The sequence below is a fragment of the Sitophilus oryzae genome, unplaced genomic scaffold (assembly GCF_002938485.1).
Source record: "Sitophilus oryzae breed Bouriz unplaced genomic scaffold, Soryzae_2.0 scaffold_1440_pilon_pilon, whole genome shotgun sequence".
Lineage (NCBI taxonomy): Eukaryota > Metazoa > Arthropoda > Insecta > Coleoptera > Curculionidae > Sitophilus > Sitophilus oryzae.
Window position 1 is genome coordinate 5,525,834 of NW_022146105.1, and position 23,175 is coordinate 5,549,008.

The following is a 23,175-nucleotide window of genomic DNA, read 5'->3' on the forward strand; positions in this document are numbered from 1 at the left end:
TGATTGCTTCACAGTACTTTCTTGTTTCCATCATAAGCTCACCGACATTTTCTCTTGTGATTTTTACCTTGCATATTTGTTGCGCCGATGCTCTAGTTTCCGAATGCATTAGTCTCCATTACTCTAATAATGTGCGATTAGCCGTGTCTGATGCTTCACAATACCGCATTTTGTGGATTCTGCCTTCGTTATTCAAAATAGGTGTTCCCCAAAAGCTGCCCTGTCATCGCCTGTGTGATGTAGTAGTCCGTTTTCGTCCACGTGTTGTTTATCTAGACCCTCACGTCCGGGATAAATATTTTAATTCGGCCGTAGAATGCCTCCCAGCTGTCACTGCCATTTGCCCAGTATTATCTTCCTGGCCTCTGATCGATACCCTGAGCCGTGCCTGTATATTAGATTTCTTTCCTTGATTTGTAGGATTATTGGGGAATTTTTGCTAGAGCCGAGAACACCTTCTGTGGTCGTTCGATACACCGCGCCGACACTACACGTAGGGTCATTCTGTTAATTTTCTCGAGCACTTTTTTCCTCCAACCACGGTCTTGCCAAACACCCCAAACCGGGTCCTGCTTCCAGTCGGGCAGAGTCGGCATTCGGCGTCTTCCACCAGTCTCATCCTCCGCTTCCTCCCTGTTCCCCTCTACAGTTCTCTTGTTCGGCGTTCGGGACTGTCAGTCCTGAAACGTCATGTCTCTAGCCTATTCACAGAGGTCTCTTGAGAGATTTTTTGGAACACTAGATTTTTGAGGTAGCTATCGGACTGTTCCACTGAGACTTTTTCAGATCTATTGTGGGCCTTTTATGATCTCTAGGTTACATTCTCCAGTTATATCCTTTTTATTGTCTAACAACTTGGAGATTGACTCCATAAAGGTTTTACCAATGGCACATTTGCCAGGCTGTCGCACTGACATACAACGCGTTCTGTCGTTTCTTCTTCTGTTCGACTAAATCTGCACATTGCTTTGTTCGTCAATCACATCAGCTTTAGATGATTATTAAACTTACAATGCCCTATTAGTAGACCCACAAGGGCTTTGACAGCCTTTCTGTCTTTGCTTATCAGCTCTGCCCTAAATTTTAATCTGGTTCTGCTATAAAGTTTTTCGTCTGCCTCTACTCTGGTGAATTTCTCCACAAATGGATGTTATAAGACGTGTTATATTTTAAATAAATAAGAGGAAATTTTGTAGCCAAATTCTCCAAAAACAATCAAATGAAGCGGCAAAAATATAAACTAAGCAGTGATGACATCTGGCAATTATCTATCTATTTCAATTTCGTTATCGTACATGGTTTTATCCTTGTTGATTGCCGTACGTATAAACAAAAGAAAAAAATGGCGTCCAGTTGGTTTCAAAATGACGATCGTTGACATTCTCCATATAATTTTATATATAAAATGACAGCGATCTTCATTTCATAGCAATCGCTGACGCCATTTTTTTCGATCATACGGTATTATTTTGTATTGACTTTCAAAAAATACAAAAGTATCTTCTCCTAGAGTGAAGTAATCTATCTTTGTTTTCATTTGAAAACAGCATAGTGATATATTTTTAGAAGGATAAAATCGATTTGTAGTTTTTGAAAAATTGTCCAATTTTCTAACTAAAACTATGATTAGAATGGCCATTGACAGAAACAATACTGGGAGAATTTTCAAGTCAGGAGCTTGGAACACAATCAAAAAGAAAATTCCACTCCTTCAACTCCCAGTGGATGACATACCAAGAATGTACAACTTTGGGAAGCACCCCACTGTAGTATTGAGCAATAAAAAGAATTGGAAGAAAGAGTTGTTTGCTCAGCATGTAAAAGCAGGTAAAAGACCATACCAGATACCAGACCCATATCATGCTGATGCTTCTAAAACCAAAGCAGGAAGAAAACTAAATACTCCTAACCAATGGGCATCAACCACAACATCCCTCGGATAGAAATCTACGCTATCGAAAGATGCGTACAATTTATTTTTGATAGGAATTATCGAAAAAAAGAAATAGTCATCTCATCCGATAGTCAAGCAGCACTAAAAGCGATCAACTCAGTAACCATCAATTCGAAGTTGGTTAAAGAATGCCTAGAGAAGCTGAACAAATCAGGCAAAGAAAATAAAATACTCTCTTTCTCTGGATGCCCGCTCACAAAGGGATAGAGAGCTATAAAAAAGCTAACGATCTACCTATAAAAGAAGCGAACACTCCACTAACTGGACCAGAAACGTTCTGCTTTCCAAGCGGAAACCTACTTGAAGCGGAACTCAAGAACCTGGAACACTCCATCCGTAATCCGGAATGGGAATTATCCAACGGTTTAAGATACTCGGAAAAGTTTCACAGAACTTGCGACAGAGAAAAATCAAAGATTTTGCTTGATTTAAGTAAGAACAATCTTCGGATTGTCACGGGGCTTCTCACATTTTGTTGCTAACTCTCAAAATAAAAAAATAGAGGACTAGAGAGTAAAAAGCGCCGCAGGCGTAATACCATGTGATTGAAATGAGCATCGATGACATTCCCCATATAATTTTACACTCGATTTTACATATAAAATGATAGCGATCTTCATTTCATAGCCATCGCTGACGCCGTTTTTTTTCGATCTTAATGTATTTCTTGTACGTAAATATTGCTTTTCTATACGAACGAGTGGTTGTATGGTGAGTACCGAAAACACATTGTTTCCAAATTAACAATTTTATTCAGAATTTTGGCGATAGATGAATATTTTCTATATTTTGAGTTGGGTGTGTAAAAAAGAGAACTTTTTCAATACGGAAGAGAAAAGAGGACAGTACGATCAAGAAGAGGACTGTTCTCTGGAAGAGAGAACGGTTGGCAACCCTATTCTAACAGGACGCTGCCTCCTTAATGAACACCTCAGTAGATTGAGGCTGAGAAACAACGGCGAATGCAGATTCTGTGGGGAAAATCGGGAAACACCAAAACACCTTATCACTGAGTGCGCCGAGACGATGACCTTTCGTGCCATAAACGTGTACGACTGATGTTGAGGATGGAGAGCTGGCCTCTGTGGAGACGTCTCAAATACTGGCTTTTGTTAAAGCCCTGAGACTGTAAGACGAGTTATAACTCGATATAACTCAAGAAAGGGGAACACACAATAGATCTGTAAGGTCGCTGTGATTAACCCCCCTCCTAAACATTCTACGTTCTACATCTAACACTAAATCCAACAGGAATAGCTGATTCTTAAGATGTTTTCCAAGTTGAAATTTTTAGACACAAATTCCTTTCACTTAAGTTTACTTCATCTTCAGCGTATGTGTTCTTCAAAGAAAGGAGTAAAATAATCACAAAACGTTTCTTCAAATATGGTAACTAATAAGTAAAAGCCCAATTCTTTTTGTTTTTGATAGGCACATATTTAATTACATTATGCGGATACTTGAACCTGAATTTGGATAATTGCGAATAATACTGTTTTAATAGAAAGAAAAAAATATGATGTGTAATTATTTAAATGCGTGCTGTTAAATTATCAAAAACATAGTACTACGCTCGGTACTACATAAATTAACACAAAAAAATGAATTTATAAAATGACGAATGATAATAAATTTAAAAAAATACCTGGCGGGATTTAAATTTAAAATTACATTTTTATTAATGACAAAGTAAAATTAATAAGGGTATAATTTTCATGGTTTACGATGTTCGACCGTATTATTTCTGGTTTTATTAAAATGAGAAATGTTCACTTAGCTGAAGGGGTTCCCTTACAAGACAGATACATTGCGTGAGAGTTTCGGAATGCATTTATAATCATTATTTACAGTAAATATTAAGTACAACTTGCACGAATGTGTACTGAAATAAAGTACTTCGGCATTATTTATATAGTGCTTTGTATCGTTATTTCTTTTTTAATACTTATAATACAAATACGCATTAAAGTTAATAAGTAATGATAATAGGCATCTATATTCAGATTTGTTGTAATATTATTTAGAAATATTAATATTGTAATTTATACATGGTTCGGCAACAGAGCGTCGGACATCTGTAGCTTCTAGAATAAAAACACTTAGGAATTTTGTTTAAGTGCATACCTATAGTATGCATTAGGATGTATTTCAGGAAAATATTTTAACTACTATAAGGTGGCTCAAAAAAGTTCGAGCGGATCGGGATGATTTTTTTAAATGGAACATCTCGTATACTATTGCCATTTTTGGCTTCCCTTCAGATCACTTTACTTAATCCCAAGATGAGCCAATGTACTAAGGGGTGGCAAAGGTTAGTCTTGGGTCGAGATTTCCGTATGTAAGAAGAGTACAATACGTTTACGAGGGTGGTCTGAAAAGTTTCCGACCTAACAAAGATAAAAGCCATTTTTTCTGAATATTTTATTTTATTTTTCAACATAGTCCCCTTGTAACTCTACACACTTTTCCCAGCGATGCTCCCATCTCAGTAACCAGTCCAAATAGTATTCCGCGTTTTTCTCTGCAAAATAGTGGTTCACGAAGGTGATTGCCTCTTCATTTGACGAAAATCTCTGTCCTCCAAGCGCAATATTTAAATGAGGGAACAAAAAGTAGTCGCTACGGGCTAGATCTGGTGAGTAAGGCGGATGGTGAAGCAGTTCAAACCGTAATTCGTGGATTTTCGCCATGGCAACCGTTGAGGTGTGAGACGGTGCGTTATCTTGGTGAAACAGGATTTTCTTTTTCTGTAAATGAGGCCGTTTTTCCGTAAGTTCTGCTTTTAGCCTGTCAAGTAATGATGCGTAGTATGCTCCTGTGATGGTTTTTCCTTTTTGGAGATAATCAATTAAAATAACTCCATGACTATCCCAAAAAACAGTCGGCATCACTTTCCCAGCCGAAATAACAGTTTTTGCTTTTTTTGGAGCCGGTTCTCCCATTGCCGTCCACTGTTTGGACTGTATTTTTGTTTCTGGTGTATAGTGGTGTATCCAAGTTTCACCTACAGTAATTAATCGATGCCAAAACTCGGATTATTGCGCCTAAACTGCGCTAACATAGCGTTGGAAATGTTCATACGAACACGCTTTTGGTCTAACGCGAGCAAACGCGGCACCCAACGCGCGGACAGCTTTCTCATGCCTAATTCTTGATTTAATATGTGACAAACACGTTCTTTTGATATGTTCATAACCTCTGTTATCTCTCTCACTTTAATTCGGCGGTTGTCCAGCACCATTTGGTGAACTTTAGCGATATTATCGTCGGTAGTTGCAGTTTTTGGACGTTCCGAACGTTCATTGCCTCCCAAGCTCTTACGGCCACGTTTAAATTCAGCTGCCCTAAATTTCACTGTGGTAAATGATGGTGCAGAGTCCCCATACACAGAATCCAACTCATGTTTAATTTGTGTAGACGTATTGCCTTTCAAAACTAGATATTTAATGACAGCTGGATGCTCGCCCATTATGTCCATTTTCACAAAAACACTGACATCAACTCACTCAAACGACTGTTCCATAACAACTGCGCATCCAAAGTGGCTGAAACTTTGGTGAATAACTGTCAACAGATGAACAATGAAAATTCAGTAGCTTTTATCTACGAGTGCTGCCATCTTCACGTTGAGGTCGGAAACTTTTCAGACCATCCTCGTATAATATACTGAACAAAGAGAGAACAGTAAACACGTTGCCAAACGTATGAAATAAACCGAGAAACTGTGCACAGTGCTAAGACGTGGAAGGGGATATAGCAGATTTGTCGCAGTCAACCGGTATACCCAATCCGTACCTCTGCTAAATATTTTTTTATTTATTAATATCTCTGAAATTGTCGAAACTCACATCTTAGGATTATTTATACAGGGTGTTCCATTTAAAAAAAATCATCCCGATCCACTTACACTTTATTAAGCCATCCTATAAAAGTTAAAATATTTTCCTGAAATACATCCTCGTACATACTTTAGGTTTACACTTAAAACAAATTCTCAAGTTTTGACGCACTATTGCCGGACCCTGTATACCAAAATTGCTGCTGAAATTAGTGAAAAACAAGTAATCATTCATAAATAATAATTTAATTTTAATTTCTAATAATTTCGCGTATTTTTTACGAGAATTTATAATTAGTGGAGTGCCCAGAGACTTTTACCTCGGAATTCTATTACTGTGAATGTATTAATGTAAACCTTCTGTATTGTGTTTTATAGATAAAATACTAAAATGTTTACCCATTTTTTTTCGTTGCTTTTAATTTTTTGTTTTAATTATTTCCTTCTTAATATTTTGATTTTTTAAATTCTTTTTCTAAGTAAATTTATTGAAGTAAATATATCTAATGCATAAGCTATACCTATTCTGCTTATATTCTAATCATTGAAATTTTAATTTAAATCGATTATACAGGGTGGCGCGACATAATATAAGTAAGTCAATTTAAAGCATTTTCTAAAATTATGTAGAGTTCTACAGGGTGCCCCAAAAAAAGTTACACATCAAAGTTATATTTTTTGTAATGGAACACCCTATATATTAACTGATTTTTGGATTCTAGTAAAAAATAAAGGTTTGTTTCATTAGAAAAGTATATGACTAAAATGTATAGTTTTTGAAATACATTCACCGGCACGGAAAATGGGCACCTTAAAACTTTGATGTATTTTAAAGGTTAATATATTTTGTTTTAATGGGCCGTTTTTGATGATTTTTTAAGCAGTGTGTAGCCAAATTATTTGACTTTTTAATATCTTTTTCTAAATTAAAAATGAAACCATAGGATAATTATACGAAGGAAAACAAAATGTTGATATTTTGGTGAAAGTTTGAAATTCCCTGTGGAATATGGTAAAACCGCAAGAAATTTAAAAATCATTTTATCATCTAGATACATCCTTTCTCGATCGTTTGTTTTTTGGTTCATCTCATTAGCTTTATTTTTGTTGGAAATATTCACTTTTGAAAAAGGCACTAACACTTTTTTGTAATTTTTACAGACCATGCCTTTGCTTTTGGACCTAGTCAACACATCTAGTAAGTTCTGCTCCCGAAGTATAAGATTTGCTTCATTTAATAATAATTAATATTATAGTCCGTTAGTTAATATATACGTTTCTTAAGTGAAAATCATTATCAATCTGAAAAGCTGACAATCGGCGGTTCTTTAGCGATAAACTTACAATAAGTCGATTGTCTCGATTAGAAGTTCTTATACGAAGGTTCCTGGACGTCTAGATTGACGTCCTCATGGTTGTGGTCGTCATTCAAAAACCACTTAGTATACTCTATGGTATTAAAGCATTTTTGAACCGGAATTTTATAGCAAATTCACTAAACTAAACAAATATAAATATATATTTGACTCACCCTGTATATCTATAAAAATATTTTTGAAATGTGAACTGCTATTAAACACATATTTTGTAAAAGGTTTGGAGTAAAAATCTCAAATAGGAATCCTGATTTAGCTTTTGCGGAATACGGAGCCATCTTGTATGTATGCATTTGTATATGCATGTTTATTTAAATGCTAAAGTGAAAGCAACGAATTTAAATGGGTAAACTTTGTAATATATCTTATTAATAATACAATGTAAAAAGTTTTATAAAAATTCGTTCACAGTAAATCTAAAACATTCTGAGGTTTGTATCCCATAAGGGCTTAAAGCACTCCACTAAATATTAATGTAAGTTGTAAGTCTTTCTTAACGATCATAATTTTTCATAAGTATTACCAAATCTTACTTAACTTTTCTCGGTATTGTTTACATAATTTTTCCGTATAAAGTTGTCTTTCGATTTCCTTTCTTTCTCCATTCTTACGAAAACGGGACATTATATTTATTGTTCTACCCGTGCGGAGGATCTAGAGATACGGGCAGACCTCGTGAATCACCGAATCTGTCTCATAAATCCACCATGTGTGAAATAAAAATATTTGGGAAGAGTGTCTTTTTGTTGTGACGAACGCCAGACTGTATTGTGTTTATTTGTTGCCTTTTTGGAAAAGGAAAGGCAACACGGAATTGTTATCAAAGCGGCGAAGATTTGTTGTTCATTTTCCGCTGGATATTTTCTTTTAATCTTTCTCGATCTATTTGCTTTATGCCAGATAAATATTGACTCAGATACGAAAAGATAAAGAACGGAGGTAATATAGTCATATATTTGAGTTTGGTATCTTACAGGTATAACAAAACCTTGATAAAATGATTTTAGTGTTCGCCGGTCACAGAATTTTTTCTTTAAAACTGGTATACAAGGTGACTCAGTTTCGAAAAATTTTCACATCGGGTTCCCTGCCACTGGATGTTTTCAATACAATTTTCTTTATATACCGGGTGCGTTTCAAAAGTGGCTCACCCCTATAACTTTTTTATTTTTTCAGATAAAAATGCGAGATTTGGTATGTTAATATATTATGACATAAATGAGGATTAGTTGATATATTCAATTGTTTTTCGTATCATAGGTCAAGTTTTGACATGTTCGTAGCGTTGGGGCTGGTCAATTGACTGTCAATTGAATACTTCTTATCTGACCAGTCAAATTCGGTCAAAATGTCTTAAATAACATCTTCTATCTATCTATCATTATTTAATAATAATATGGTATTTTATAATTATTATGCGTTTGTGATGTCCAATTTACCTATAACCCTCTTCAAGGATTACGATATTTAGCGATTCGGAGAATTTCCATAAAAATATCGGAAAAAATAACAACTGCATCAGTAATAAGAAGAATTGATATAGTCTGTACCGACACGTTTACTCGATCCTAGATATAAAGGAGAGAATCTAGCTCCAGAAGAACTGCAACGCGCGACTACGTTGATCGTACAACTTGGTATCAATCAATCTGAAATTGAAATACTTTGAGAGATATCAAATTTTAGAACAACATCAAATCATTCAATAATCGAATAATATGGACAGCCGTAAAAAGTATCAAATCAGTATGTAAAAATCGCGTCAGATATTACACCATCAACTTGGTGGGACAGTTGACAGAATAAATCGGTACTTCACAATCTTGCAACAAAATTACAAAGAATGCCGGCCTCCTCAGCTTCTTGTGAATGGAACTTGTCAACTTGGGGAATTGTTGAAGATCTGATAAACTTGTTTATGTTAAATATAATTTAAATATAATAAATAAAAATGGAAGGGTTACTGCCTCAATGTAAGTTCATCTTCTGAAGCGGACATGTCTTCGTCTTCAGACATCGACATCCATGACATCGACTATGAAGATGAGAAATTACCACTGTCTATACTTATGTCAATTAATTGTTTGTTTTGAATTGGAATAAAAGTATTTTTAAAATAACTTTCAATAATTGTTCTCTGTTTATTTTAAATTAAAATAGAAATATGTTTTTGTTAATTTTCTAATTTTATTTTTTTGGTTTTAAAATGAAAATATTTTTTATTTATATATTATTTCAATGATTATATGAAATAAAATATTAATTTGCTTTTATTTGTTTCATTGTACTTTTAAAACTATTTTGGTCAATTGACGAAAAAAAATTGACAGGTCAAATCCACAACACTACATGTTCGCTTAAAAAAATATTGCATTTTAAATTTCAATCTAGAGTGCTATGGTAAAAACACTAATTTTTAGTCAAGGAGCCTTGGAAAAAAAGATTTGATTAAAGTATTTTTTTACGAATAATTTGGTACCACACACTTGGTATTTCGAGGCAAATTGTCGTTATAAACCGCATGTCACAATTTCAAATAAACCATATCCGAAAATGTTAAAAGTTGACATATGATATGTCATTCTAGATTCAGAGTGTCATTTTCTATAGAATAAAGTAAAAAAATACAGAGGGTGTCATTTAAAAATCAAAAGTTGTAGTAATTTCCGGTGAAACAGGAAGTGACCAAAAACAATTGAATACGTCAATCAATCCTCTAATTTATGCCATATACTAATATACCAAATCTCGCGTTTTTATCTGAAAAAATAAAAAAAGTTATAGGGGTGAGATACTTTTGAGACGCACCCGGTATATAGTAATAGCGCATATTCTAAAAAATATTCACACTTACAGGGAGATTCAAATACACTCACCGGCACGAAAAACGAGCACCTTATTTTAAAACTTTATTATATATTGTGTTCTAATGGTCCCATTTAGATGATTTTTTAAGCAATTTGTAGCTAAATTATTTGACTTTTTTGTATCTCTTTCTAAATTAAAAATAAAAGTTGTCATCTGTCATTTATACGAGGGAAAACAAAATGAAGATCTTTTGGTGAAAGTTTGAAACACCTTGTAGAGTACGTTAGCAAAGCTAGGAATTTAAAAATTATTTTATCATCTAGGTATATCTTTTCTCGATAGTTAGTTTTTTGTTTAAAAAAAACTTAAGTACAAGTATAGTTGCAGATGAAATAATATACTGCCACTTGTTAAAATATAAAAGTATAGAGGGCATTATGGGTGAAGTGAAAAACCCCTTGCAGTAATGAACAACACTGTACAAATAGAAATCAGAATTATAATTACAATTCAACCACACATTTCCATCGAATTGGTAAAACATTCAAATAATACATTTTTCTCTTTCTATCTTTTTATTTTTGATGGCTACTCTGAGAAGATTGTGAAAGCACCAACGGCACAGAAAAATCCACAAGTATGCAAAGAAAGTAATCTGCTGCAATATTATTTTCTGATTCCATAGTGTCGTCTTCATCGTCTCAAAAAAGAGGCAAAAATTGTATCACATCAAGCTGAGGAAGATGCCAATCTCCTTATTGCGAGAAACACACGTTGTCCTCATTAAATAATTACTTAACAATAAGGAGAAGATATTTACCTTTTGGTAGAAGAATTCTTTTTCTGAAGAAATCGTAGGAAATTTTGTCTACTTTTATTTGGTATAGAGGTATTACTTCTGACAAATATACATTTTTTTATAAGCAAAAAACTGTAAAAATTGCAATTTTGTCACGAAATTTTGTATAAAGAACAAAATAAATCAGAACTAAGTACCCCTAAATTTTACCCAAAAAAATACAATTTGACCAGACAAAAAACAATATTTTAAAATGTGCACCATCACTGACAGCATGTAGGGTAAAAAAGATTGGAATAGAAATCTCAAAAACAAACCCCATAAATAATCTCAAATATCTAAAAATAATATCAAAAGTGTTCTCAGCAGTTATACTCTGATATTCTCCAATAAATAGATCAAAACATTTAATCAAACTAATTTGTCAAATAAATTGTCTGCTGTACTTAAACCGCCATAATTTTTAGGAATACTAAAGAAAATTATTACTTTCCTATATAAGCAGTTCTAGAAGTACTCCTGCTACACGTATAAGAAATCTCGATTGAAATATGTATCTTCGAGGTGAAATTAATAGACGCAGAAGTAGATTATACCAATTAGGCGATGCATTTTAATTTGTTACGAATAGAGTTAAATCTTAATTAATAGAAAACCAATAAGATTATAAGTTACAGTCTTAACACTTTCCTTTTGGTGTTCCTATATAATTAGATTTTTTTAGTTCATAATTTCTCCAAGTGAAATTCTTAAGTAAACAACAAAGTTTATATCTGCAAACTACTAAAAATACCGCCATTGAAAGCAAACAATAATTAATGAAACAAAAGGCAAAATAAAAATATTATTTGGTTATAGAAAAATGGTTTTAAGCGGAATCAATCCAGCAAGCCCAAAAACGTTTTACATATGTATGTTATAATAGATGCAGAATAGGTGCCCGGTGGCGAAGAGGTACACGCTCTCGTGTACCAATCTCAAGGTGTGGGTTCGATTCCCACACCCGGCATTTCATCAGCCGACTATTTTTATTAAAATAAAAATAGTTTGGGTACCTAGGTCGACTCAGCCTTAAATGAGTACTTGAGATTCACAATCCTGAGGTAATAATAGGCGGTTGAAGCGTAGTGCTAGCCACATTATCTTCCTTGTATACCGAACGGCTCTAGTATAGCAAGCTGTACCTTGCTAATCCCAAGGCGTTAAACGCTATATACGGGAGCTATTATTATTATGTTATAATATACAAAAAAAACTAAAACCTTATGCATGCTTTTTTGATTACTCAAATTATTGCAACCCTGACAAGCTGGATTCCTTTTGGACTCTTGTAGAATGTAGGATGTTTGGGAGGGGAGAATCACCGCGACCTTACATATCTATTGGGTGTTCCCCTTTCTTGAGTTATAACGAGTTATAACTCATCATACAGTCTCAGGGCTTTAACAAAAGCCAGTATCTGAGACGGCTCCACAGAGGCCAGCTCTCCATCCTCGACATCAGCCGTACCAAAGTTCATGGCCGTCGTCTCGGTGCACTCAGTGATAAGGTGTTTTGGTGTTTCCCCATTTTCCCCACAGAATCTGCATTCGCCGTTATTTCTCAGCTTCACCTTACTGAGGTATTCCTTGAGGAGTCAGTGTCCTGTTAGAAACCCCGTGACAGTCCGAAGATTGTTTTTACTTAAATCAAGGAAAACCTTTGATTTATCTCGGTCGTTTTTGGACTCTTACAAAAATAAATATATTTTTATTTTTTAGACTTCTGTTTCAGTGGTGAAATGTCCAAACTTTTTTCAAGGCATAGTATTTTCCATTTTCCTTATTAACCAGTAAATCTGTCTAATGAGTGAGGGAAGGTTTCGACAGACGACATCCAAAAATGACAGAAAACAATTTGCATAAAGTGATAGACACATTTGTCATCGATGACCGTTGTCATGTATCCTCTCTGTCACTAGTGGAAACCAACTTAAAGCAGAACTCAAGAATCTAGAAGATATCCGTAACCTGAAATGATAGTCCTCCAACCAGTGATGCCAACTCGTGGGAAATTTCCCGATTTGTATGAAATTTGAAGATCAGGAGGGAAAAGGAAAATTTTAACCCAAAACACCATATTTGTGGAAAATTCTAAATTTATGTTTTATTCGTAAAAAAACAGCTATCGTATACGCATTTCTCAGCAAAGTGAGTCTATTCAAACAAGCATTACCGCAATTAAATACGTATTTTCGGTTGGCGTCAGATATTATTCTTGTACGCCCTCCCCACGAATACATAGTGAATGATTTAAATAAGTGCAAATATTTCTAGGGATGGTATGTTTCGATCCCAGGATCACGCACATGAGTTCTTTTTGCGCGAAAAAAAAATTAAAAAGTATACATAATATAGGTATACCGGGTGCGTCTCAAAAGTGGATCACCCCTATAACTTTTTAAACGTAACGAAAATTTGACTCGAAATACTAAGTGTGTGGTATCAAATTATTCGTAAAAAATGCTTTTTCCAAATATGCTAATGAGCCATCCGCGTTCCATTTGAAAATTGAGATATGATTAAAAATACGATTTGAGCATTTTCTAACTGGCCAGGACAAGACACTAAAACATTAGACGAACAAATCTATTTTCCAAGGCTCCTTGATTAAGGATTAGTGTTTTTAACATAACCATGGCACTCTAGATTGAATTTTAAAATACAATTTTTATTAAACGAGAATGTCAAAGTTGACATATGATATGTCATTTTATTCAAAATGTCATTTTCTATTGAATAAAGTAAAAAATACCGAGAGTGCCATTTAAAATCAAAGCTGTAGTCATTTCCGGTGAAACAGGAAGTGACCAAAGACAATTAATTGAAAACGTCAATCAATCCTAATTTATGTCATATACTAACATACGAAATCTCGTTTTTTTTATCTGAAAAATAAAAAATTATAGGGTGAGCCACTTTTTGAGACGCTCCCGGTATTTCGAAATTTGTTTGTAAAATGTTAAAATTTTCAGTTAATATTGTGTTGGCGATACTATATTGCATTTGAGATTTGGTGGAAATTTTTAGAAAAAAAACGGGAAATTTTGACCGTCTTCGTGGAAAATTCTATTTCAGAAAGTTGGCAACACTATATTGTCCAACGATCCTAATTCTAAGACACTCGAAAACATTTCTCAAAACTTACGACCGAGAAAAATCAAATATTTTCCTTGATTTCAACCATCTTCGAGTTGTCACGGGATTTTTAACAGGACAATAAAATGAATATCTCAGTAGGTCGAAGCTAAGAAACAACAGCTAATGAAGATTCTGTGGAGAAACACTATCTATAAGATAGCGGTGATAACATTCCCCTTTCCATATAATCTACTTCTACATCCTTTCGTTGGACAGGCTATTTCGCTAATACCTACGCCCCACAGAGGGGTATTTGACACTGATAGTTGATCGAAATTTTTTTATGTAGACCTTATATAAATTATTGCTATTTTCAATTAAAGAGGAAATAATATGAACAAAATAAAGGATAATTCGTCGATTCTAAAAAAAGAAAGAAAAATCACTGTTCCATGGCACTAATGCGATCGCTTTGTACACAACAATGCCATCGCGGTTTACACCTCGCATTAGTATATCACTGATTGGCAAATTAGAGGAAACCAAGAATGTTTTTCTCATTTTATCAGCAAAATCGCAAAAAGTCGCAGTATTTTATTTTACTGTATGAAAGCCCAATGTTTACTAAGTAAAACGTATATAGACAATATGCTGAATTCTTCGAAATGCGCAACTAAATCTCTAAGTATAATTAAAATGTCACAAATTTAATCAAATTTTCTGAACGCTAACTTTTAGTTGCAAAAAAATCGTTAGTATAGAGAATATCAAAATAAATAGGTAATACGTTTTGTAGAATACATACCTGCAGCTTGCTGAGCCATTTTCAATCAAAACGATAATTTAAACGTAAAAGAGCACAAGAACAACAACAATTTATAATTTTAAACATAAAATTTAGCCATTTACCTCTTATCTGTGAGAAGTAACAACTTTGACGTTTCGTTGAAACAAATGAATGCAACTAAACACACCCATAGCAACGCCATTCATGGCAGAGATGATTTAACTTATCATTTATCTTTTTTTGGAAAATCTTAAACACATTTGCTTTTTCGAATTTCGATCACCTTTTTCATGCTAATACCCCACCGTGCGCCCATTTGTTCTAAAAACACATTGAAATAACAGAAATGTTTTTTCAAACTGCGACATCGTTGCAATATGCCCAGAAATCGAAGAAATCATTCGAAAGAAACCCCAATATAATTGTAGCAATCTTCATGCAACTTATATTTTAATGGGACACTAAAAATTTTCGAGCAACCCGAAATACTTATTTTGTGAATTCTTTACAAAATGAACATTAAAAAGCACTTAATCATTAAGGCTGGTTCCTAATTAAATTGGCAATAAACTTATAGAAATTCCGATAATGAAAATCCGATAATGAATTTTTAAGAAAATAGAATTTCTTTGCAGGGATCTTAAAAAAATGCAGTAAATAATAGTCAGCAATTGTAAATACTTCAACCAAACCAATTTGTGTTTAGAATACGTAAGTTTCTAAAAAATACCCAAAAATGCATATAAAATTTGTAAAATTTTTGAAAGTATTATCCCTCGCTTAGTATCTAACTGGGATTAGCAACTAATCGGTACTCGTTGTTAGTTTCAAATATAACTTATCTAACGAGAGTCTATCAGACATGTCAATAAAAAAGCAATAGACGTATCAATAAAATGATAGGTGGTATTTTTTTTGGGAAAAGTGATTGGGAAAGGTTTTAGGTCAATTAAATATATTTCATTATTATTATTTGTTTTCGATGGCCGTTGGCAATATATATTTCTCTTAAAACGCCTCAAAGTTTTTATTTTAATTCGGCAAATATATGTATAACCATAGTGAAATTTGGTTCTATACATTCGAAAATCACTGGCGGTTTGTATATTAAATATACTTGTTTTAATATTTATGTGTCTCAGTAACAAAATTTCAGATTATTGCAAAAGTAATTATACCGGGTGGTGCATCGTTGTTGGAAACATAGGAAATCCCATGCAATTTTTGAACTGTCCAAATATTGACTCACCTACTAATTTTACACCTAACTCGTAAATAGATTCTTTAAATCGAATACACATGCCAAATTTGAACAACTTTGGATATCCCTATTTTAAGTAATTTAAAAAAAACTGCATCTAGATATATTTTTAAATTAAAACTGAACAGGTAACAATACAAAACCAGTCAAATCTCAACATACTTTGTTGACAATCTATGCTTTTATCGTAGTCAAATGTAATTTCTTGTGCTGTCTACGCTACTATGTTATAATTCCGGGTAGTGTTCTCGAAATGCATTTTTGTAATTTGAAACTGGTTCGAATGAGGCAAGCGCCTAACGTTTAGAAAATATAATTTGACAATGACACAATTATAGGATGACACTTATAGTGTGACCAACGGATCTGTAGCTACGGGGTATCGGCAGGGGAACGCAGTTGTAAACAAAACACGCCCAATTTCATTCATAAAATAGGCAGGGCGTACGGTGTTATATGAAAATAATGTGTATCATAAATAATATAATACTCAGATTAATAATTTTTTCAAAAAACTTTATGCTGTTTGAATCGTTACTGTTGACAGTGTTCCCAACTCTCAAAAATTTATCTCCCTAAAAATCTAAAACGCTCGCATCAAAAAACCCCAAAATATCCCTAAAAACCTAAAAAAATATCCCGAAAAAACCCTAGAAATATAAATAGTAATAAATAAACAATTTGTTCTGTTTTAAGTGGTTGACCTTAAAACGTCTGATCACAGCAGTGTAGCCAACTGTTCGAAACTATTCCTTAAAGCCAAATCGTATTTGCTTAAAGCTATCAAACCTTCTTAAATCCAAACAACTAAAATCCCCACAGCTGCTATCCAAGATTCGGTGATTAAAATAAATAAATTATTTTGTTTTATTTATTCTTTCCTATTAATTTTGAAAAATAGCAGTAGCGGTCTTATCTCCTCTTTGGTAGCGGTAAAATTCCAATGAAATTTTATCCCTAAAAATATCCCCAAAATATTTTACTCCCTAAAAAAATCCCCATATAGATTTTTTCTCCCCAAATTTAGGGATAAAATCCCGGAGTTGGTAACACTGACTGTTGAGTTAGCAGATAAACACTAAAAGCTTTTATTAAAGCTCCCTTAAATATTTTGAATCATTTTATTATTGTGTTGTTAATATAATAGAAGAAATAATTAGAGCTGGGGGTTGGAACCTTTGGTGTTACACAGCAAAATAAAACACTAAATCAGTACAATCCACCAAAACACTTTTAATTTTACACTGGACGCACGTTTCGCTAACCATGTGTGCCATCAGCAGATGATCAAGACTGAGTCTTGAGGTATATTTATTTATATATCTGTACTAACTATATTTTTTTCTATAATACATAATTCTAGATATAACTATTTCCAGCAAAAAAATCTTGAAAATAGTTAACTTTGGAAGCGCAAACAAAACATAATTTTACTCACTAGTAGATCCAATATTGCCTATTACACCAGATATGGTATCGCTCCGCCAGCAGTTTTTAAAGGTTAGGTCATTGTCTACCCATATGTTTCATCCAAATAGATAATACTTGGCTATATTTTCGAATTTCGCGTATATATTTTTGCAATGCAATCTCTCTCTGCAATATAATGGGCCGCTCCATTAATAATTATCTGTTATTTTGATATTTACGCCAAAAAAATTCATTTGATTTTAATAACCCCCTAAGCGTTTACCTGCAAAAGGAAAATTCAATTCTTCCTGCAATTTTTGCAAAAGCTTTCTAATTGTGGGGACGAGTTTGAATTCGAGATAAAATATATTTATCAAATTCCTGACCACTTCGAAAAAGTCGTCGAGCTTTTCGACAGCAGTCTCACGTGGTCGTTTCTTTCCAGAGAGGATATCATTTTATCGGGGTTAGTTTTCAGCCTTTTTTTATCTTCTGTGTGAATTTTTTTATAGCCGATACGCTAACTCCGGTATAAAGAAATATCCGCTCAAGTTTACGTTTAAGCGGCAACTCAAGCGAACTCTCTGTAGCTTCTTCATCGCAAACCCTATTATGAACACAAGGAAATACACCAAATGAGATTTCATCCACGTTATTATTAACTTACCTATATAAATTAGCTATTATTTCTCTTGTCTGACTATGTAGCGTCTTACCCTTAACAAATTTATTCGTTTTAAAACACAAATATACGATCAAACTTGATATTAATAATTAAAAACTACGAACGAAAAACATTATAACAAGATAACAAAACAATAAAACACAACTTAACTATCAAATATACTAAAAATATAGGAATAAAGTTTAGGATAACCGGTATAAAATAATGAAATAAAGTAATAATGATCAAAAAAATGACACCGCCACTGGATATTTCAATAGTATTCAATATTCCTACTCTTTTCAGAAGAGACCGTGAAGTTGGGGATAAAGCAAGCGAATAGGAAAGGCGTAAAAGCCATGGCAACCGCGTGGTAACAAATCCTGTGACGTACTCTCGCCAAACATGTTCGATGAATAGGCGGCCATGCGCGGCGATGCCTGTTTGCCAATGATATCGTTGAAAAATCTTCAACTTTCATAATAAGCAGATTATACAGAATGAAAGAGAAATAAGTTATTAAATAAAACATATCGAACAATATGAACTACGTTAAAATTCCTTAGTAGTATACGTCAGAATATATGCTAAACACATTATATATAATAAAAATATATTAAATTTATAGTTCATGTCTGGCAATTTTGCAATTTTAGAGAAAAACGTGGCAATATCGATTTTTTTTTCTCGCATTCCTTCCGTAGCTTCAGATCCGCTGGTTAAACAGTAAGGTACGTTGGCATTTGTTTACAGTAGGTTTTTCATTGTTACCCTTTCAGTTTTAATTTAAAAATAGATTCAGTTTTTCTTAAATTATTTAAAATCGGCTTGTCCAAAACTGTTCAAATTTGACATGTGTATTCAGCATACGCAGACCTTTAAAAATCTTTTTATGACTCAAATGTAAAAATAATAGAGGAACCAATATTTGGACAGTTCAAAGTTTGCATGGAATTTCCTATGTTCCCAACGACGATGCACCACCCGGTATATCATATAACGGATATTTAAAATGAAAAAGGTTCTTTGAATGTATAACACATGTTATATTTGACTAAATATCTAGAAAAACATACTTAAACGGCTTTAAAAATTCTTATGTGGAGTTTTTGAAACATTTTACTGTTTTGAACCATATTGTGTGATATATTTTCATTTAAACCAGAGTACGTAATAAACTTGTTCCTAGAAGAATTACAAACCAGTCAGGCCTAGTCGAGTTTTCAGAAAACTGTTGGCAACGTTATAAATTGAGACCTCTCGGTAGTCCTGACATATTTCTCATTCGTTCTTCATGGAATAAGACCATAATAGAAGTTTAAAAACAATTTCAAATATACTGCCCATGACAAATGGAAAATAATTTTTTTGTAATAATTATTCTGTTGATTGTGCTTAATAATATTGAATACAAAATTATCAATTCAGAAAATTCCATATTGCATTCAAGATAATATGCTACTACTTACTATCCTAAATTTTCATAATTTTTATTGGAAAAGACTAAGCAAGTTCTTTAAGAACTACAATCTCAACTCAAAGATAAAAACTCATATTTGGTAGTTTTGGAAAGCAAACATGTAAGTTTCGGAATGGGCGGGGAGTCATATTTATTTTTTAACAGGCAATAGTTAATTATTAATGTTTATTAAAGCACTTGTTTAAATAATTAAAGCTCTCTAGTAAGTTTTAAATTACGTTACTCGTCACAAGCTTCAAATTATAAGGGAAATTGGAACAATTTTCGTTGCACGCCATGCGTCGTCTTATGGAGTTTGCTGGTGGTCGTATTATGATGTGCAACCAAAGTTATTTTAATTTCCCTATATTTATTGTACCTATTTATGCGCCTATTCAAAATACTAAACATTGACATTTATAATTCCTGAAATTTGGTTAAAACTTATTTCCTCTGTTAATTTATATTTTGCACAAAATATTCATACACCAACGCATTACAGAAATACAAATTACAACATGTGTTCTATTATTTTGATGACATTGAAATGAGGCTAAAATAGTTAAATTGATTAAACCGTGAATCGACTCATTTAATTTAATTCGAGGCAAATTTTCTTTATGTCGATAATTGACTAAATTATTAGTTATAAAATAATAAAAATGATAATTGTAACTAATAGAATTGTGTTTAAACAGAAATAAATATTAAGTTTATTATTTTAATAATGTTTCTATACTGAAATTTATCCTTAAGATATCGTAATTACTTAGTTTTAATATTAAATTACTAGATTTCATAAATTAAAAAAAATATATTTAATAACTACTACTGTGTCTCACTAGCATTTGGTTTCAATAGGTTTCTGTATTAATCTGTGAACCAAATGGTTCTAGAACTTCTTTGAAAGCAACTGATAACGCTGCGCCATTAAAAACGGATTCAACATCTGACAGCAAAATTGGGGACAATACCAGACAGATTTATGATGGTTAATCTTGCAACAAATGGGGAAAATGTTTTTAAAAAAAGACACTTAGTAGCAAAGACATTATGAATAATATCCCACCCATTTGTGGAAAAGTATTAAAGAAAGATAATCTATAATTGTTACATGTCAATAAAAGTTTTCCTTTAAGGATTATATCATTTTCTAGGAATCTTGTTAAGTATAATATGTGTAGAGTTGTTAATGTGCTCGAAAATAGATAAATTTTATTATCATATGAACTTAATCAATTTTCCTTGAATTTAGTATTTATGAATAATTATATTCTGCTTATTAAAAGATACTATATTCTCAATATTCATTCATGGTTATTTTTAATGCAGTTACTGTTGCTTCAAATAACACCAGTATCTAGTGAATTTTTTTTTGATTATATTATACCGTATGATCGAATAAAAACGGCGTCCAGTTGGCTTGGAAATGAACATCGATGATATTACCCATATAATTTTACATATAAAATGACAGCGATCTTCATTTCATAGCCATCGCTGACGCCGTTTTTTCTCGATCATACGGTATTTGAATTTGTTTTCTTCAAAATATTCCATAAAATAGCTAATAAACATAAAATTTCATCAAACTTTTGCATTATATTACCTTCTTCTTTTACATATCAAGGAAAAAAAGATTCTTCAAAAGATACTAAAATACTTGGTACGATATCCATTGATATTGTCATATTTCCTAAATTTACAAAAATTTAACAATACAGTTCGGCATCAACACACAAAATTGGATCAATAGAAGAAAAATACTTACTTAAGTTGATAAAAACGAAAATGCAACAGATCCGATAAAATATCCAAAATTATCACAGGATCACTAAAAACTCTCACCAAAACAGTATAAAGTTCACTGTGTCAAATCCAAATATCACTACAAATCCAATTTATCACTAAAAACAGTAGTTTTCACTGATGGAGCACTAAGTTTCTTAACGCTAGACGAGTATTCCGGTAAATTTGGAACAGAAACTGGCGAGGTACACGTTTTGTACCGTCTATTTTAGTCTCTCGTACTTTCGTATCGTTCGGCGGCGAAGCTCGATGCCGACTGGTTCTCCTGCTTTCGCAGTCGGTTTGTGAACCGTCTGAAAAGCTGCAGTCTGGCCAAGTACGATGGGTTCTCCAGCGTTGCCATCCTCCTTGCGATAGCAATAAATCTCGTAACTTGAGATAGTTAATTTACAACCTATTACGGTATTGATTCGTATGGATTTATGGGTGTAAAGACTGGAGTTATGAATGTCTTGTAATAGGTTTATAAAAAATGAATAAAAGAATTGGTTTCTGAGAAAATCGAAAATCGCATTGCGTTGGGTATTGTAGTACTACCTTTGCCTTGCATTGTAATTGGATGTGTACAATAAGAAATATTAACAGCTTAGTTATTTTTTTAGAAAAGAAAACATCGTAAAAGCTACAGACGATATAACTATGGTAAAACATCGAGCAGCATCCTAGATAAACCCTTTTCAGATCTATGATGGTTTTCTTCTGATCCTTAGGTTACATTTTCTAGTCTATCCTTTTCAAAAAATCTAGCAACTTGGAGATTGAACCCTCCATAATATGATGCTCTCTGTCAATGGCCCAATCGTCACCTATTCAAATGTGTTCTGTAGTTTCTTCTCCAGATTGACAGAACCTGTCCATGGCTTCTTCAGTAGATCCCATTAGCTTTACATGTCTATTCAATTTAAAATGGGGCCCTGTTAGAAGAGCCACTACAACTTTGACTGTTTTTCTGTATTTGCTCTTGATAACAAGAGTGCCATAAATTTTTTAAATTTATCTGAGGTATTAAGTTAATGATGATGAAAACAATGACAATGAAGAAATAGTCCATAACATTTTAAAATCAAATAGAAGGAAAGGTTGTTCCGGAAGTTGAAACAAGCTCTACCTAAGACCAGTAGGTTGATCTTGAGTGTTTCCCCGGTCTAGGTGAGAAAAGTCAGTTGAAGTCAGAAGAAATTGATCGAAAGTGGCCATAAATCGATAGATGGTATGTGTTATTTTTGTGACATTATTAAGTAGTGTATTTTACGTTGTGTTCACGTAATAGAGTAATTAAGTGTTTTAACCTTTTTTTAAATATAAAGAGCCACGGAAGTCGTAACAATTAGGGTTTCCGGAACAGGAGCTGTTTTTCGGAACCGGGAATTTCGGTACGGCGCTTAGGAACCAGGATTTCCCGTTTTTTTTCGATACTTTCGGTACTGACTAATTTTTGTGCATTGATAGTGCAGTTCATCAATCAGAAAGCAAGGGATGGTTTTTCAAAGTAAAATGGATAAAAAATTGCGATACATAATAAAAATAAGTCAGTCAAAATAAGTAAAATTAACATGAACACAAATTAAGAAAAAAGTATAGTTAACTTAAATTTCACATCAAGCAACATAAACCAACTTAACTGAATTTGAGACAAAAGCACTAAAATATTGAATTAAAAATGCAAATATCTATTAAAACATAACATAATAAATATTATAGGAACTTCAAAAGAGAAAAGAAACAAGAACAATAATCGCATCATTGCTTATTTAGAAGAGTTTGATTTCAACCGCTAGAAAGTATCAAAGGACTTTCTCACGTAACAAAAAAATATTTTTTTAACTATTGTTACCGAGGCCCGGTTCTGTGATGGCTAAAAGATCTGAACCCTAATTGGTAGTATTAATTA

General features: G+C 33.1%; 1 protein-coding gene across 1 annotated transcript in view; it reads right to left on the bottom strand.

Moving 5' to 3' along the window:
• Positions 1-21,562, bottom strand: part of LOC115876914 — a gene marked incomplete at its 3' end in the record, with an annotated part of 62,404 nt that extends 40,842 nt beyond the window's left edge. The window contains 1 exon segment of the mRNA XM_030892963.1: positions 21,247-21,562.
• Positions 21,563-23,175: the final 1,613 nt, after the last annotated feature.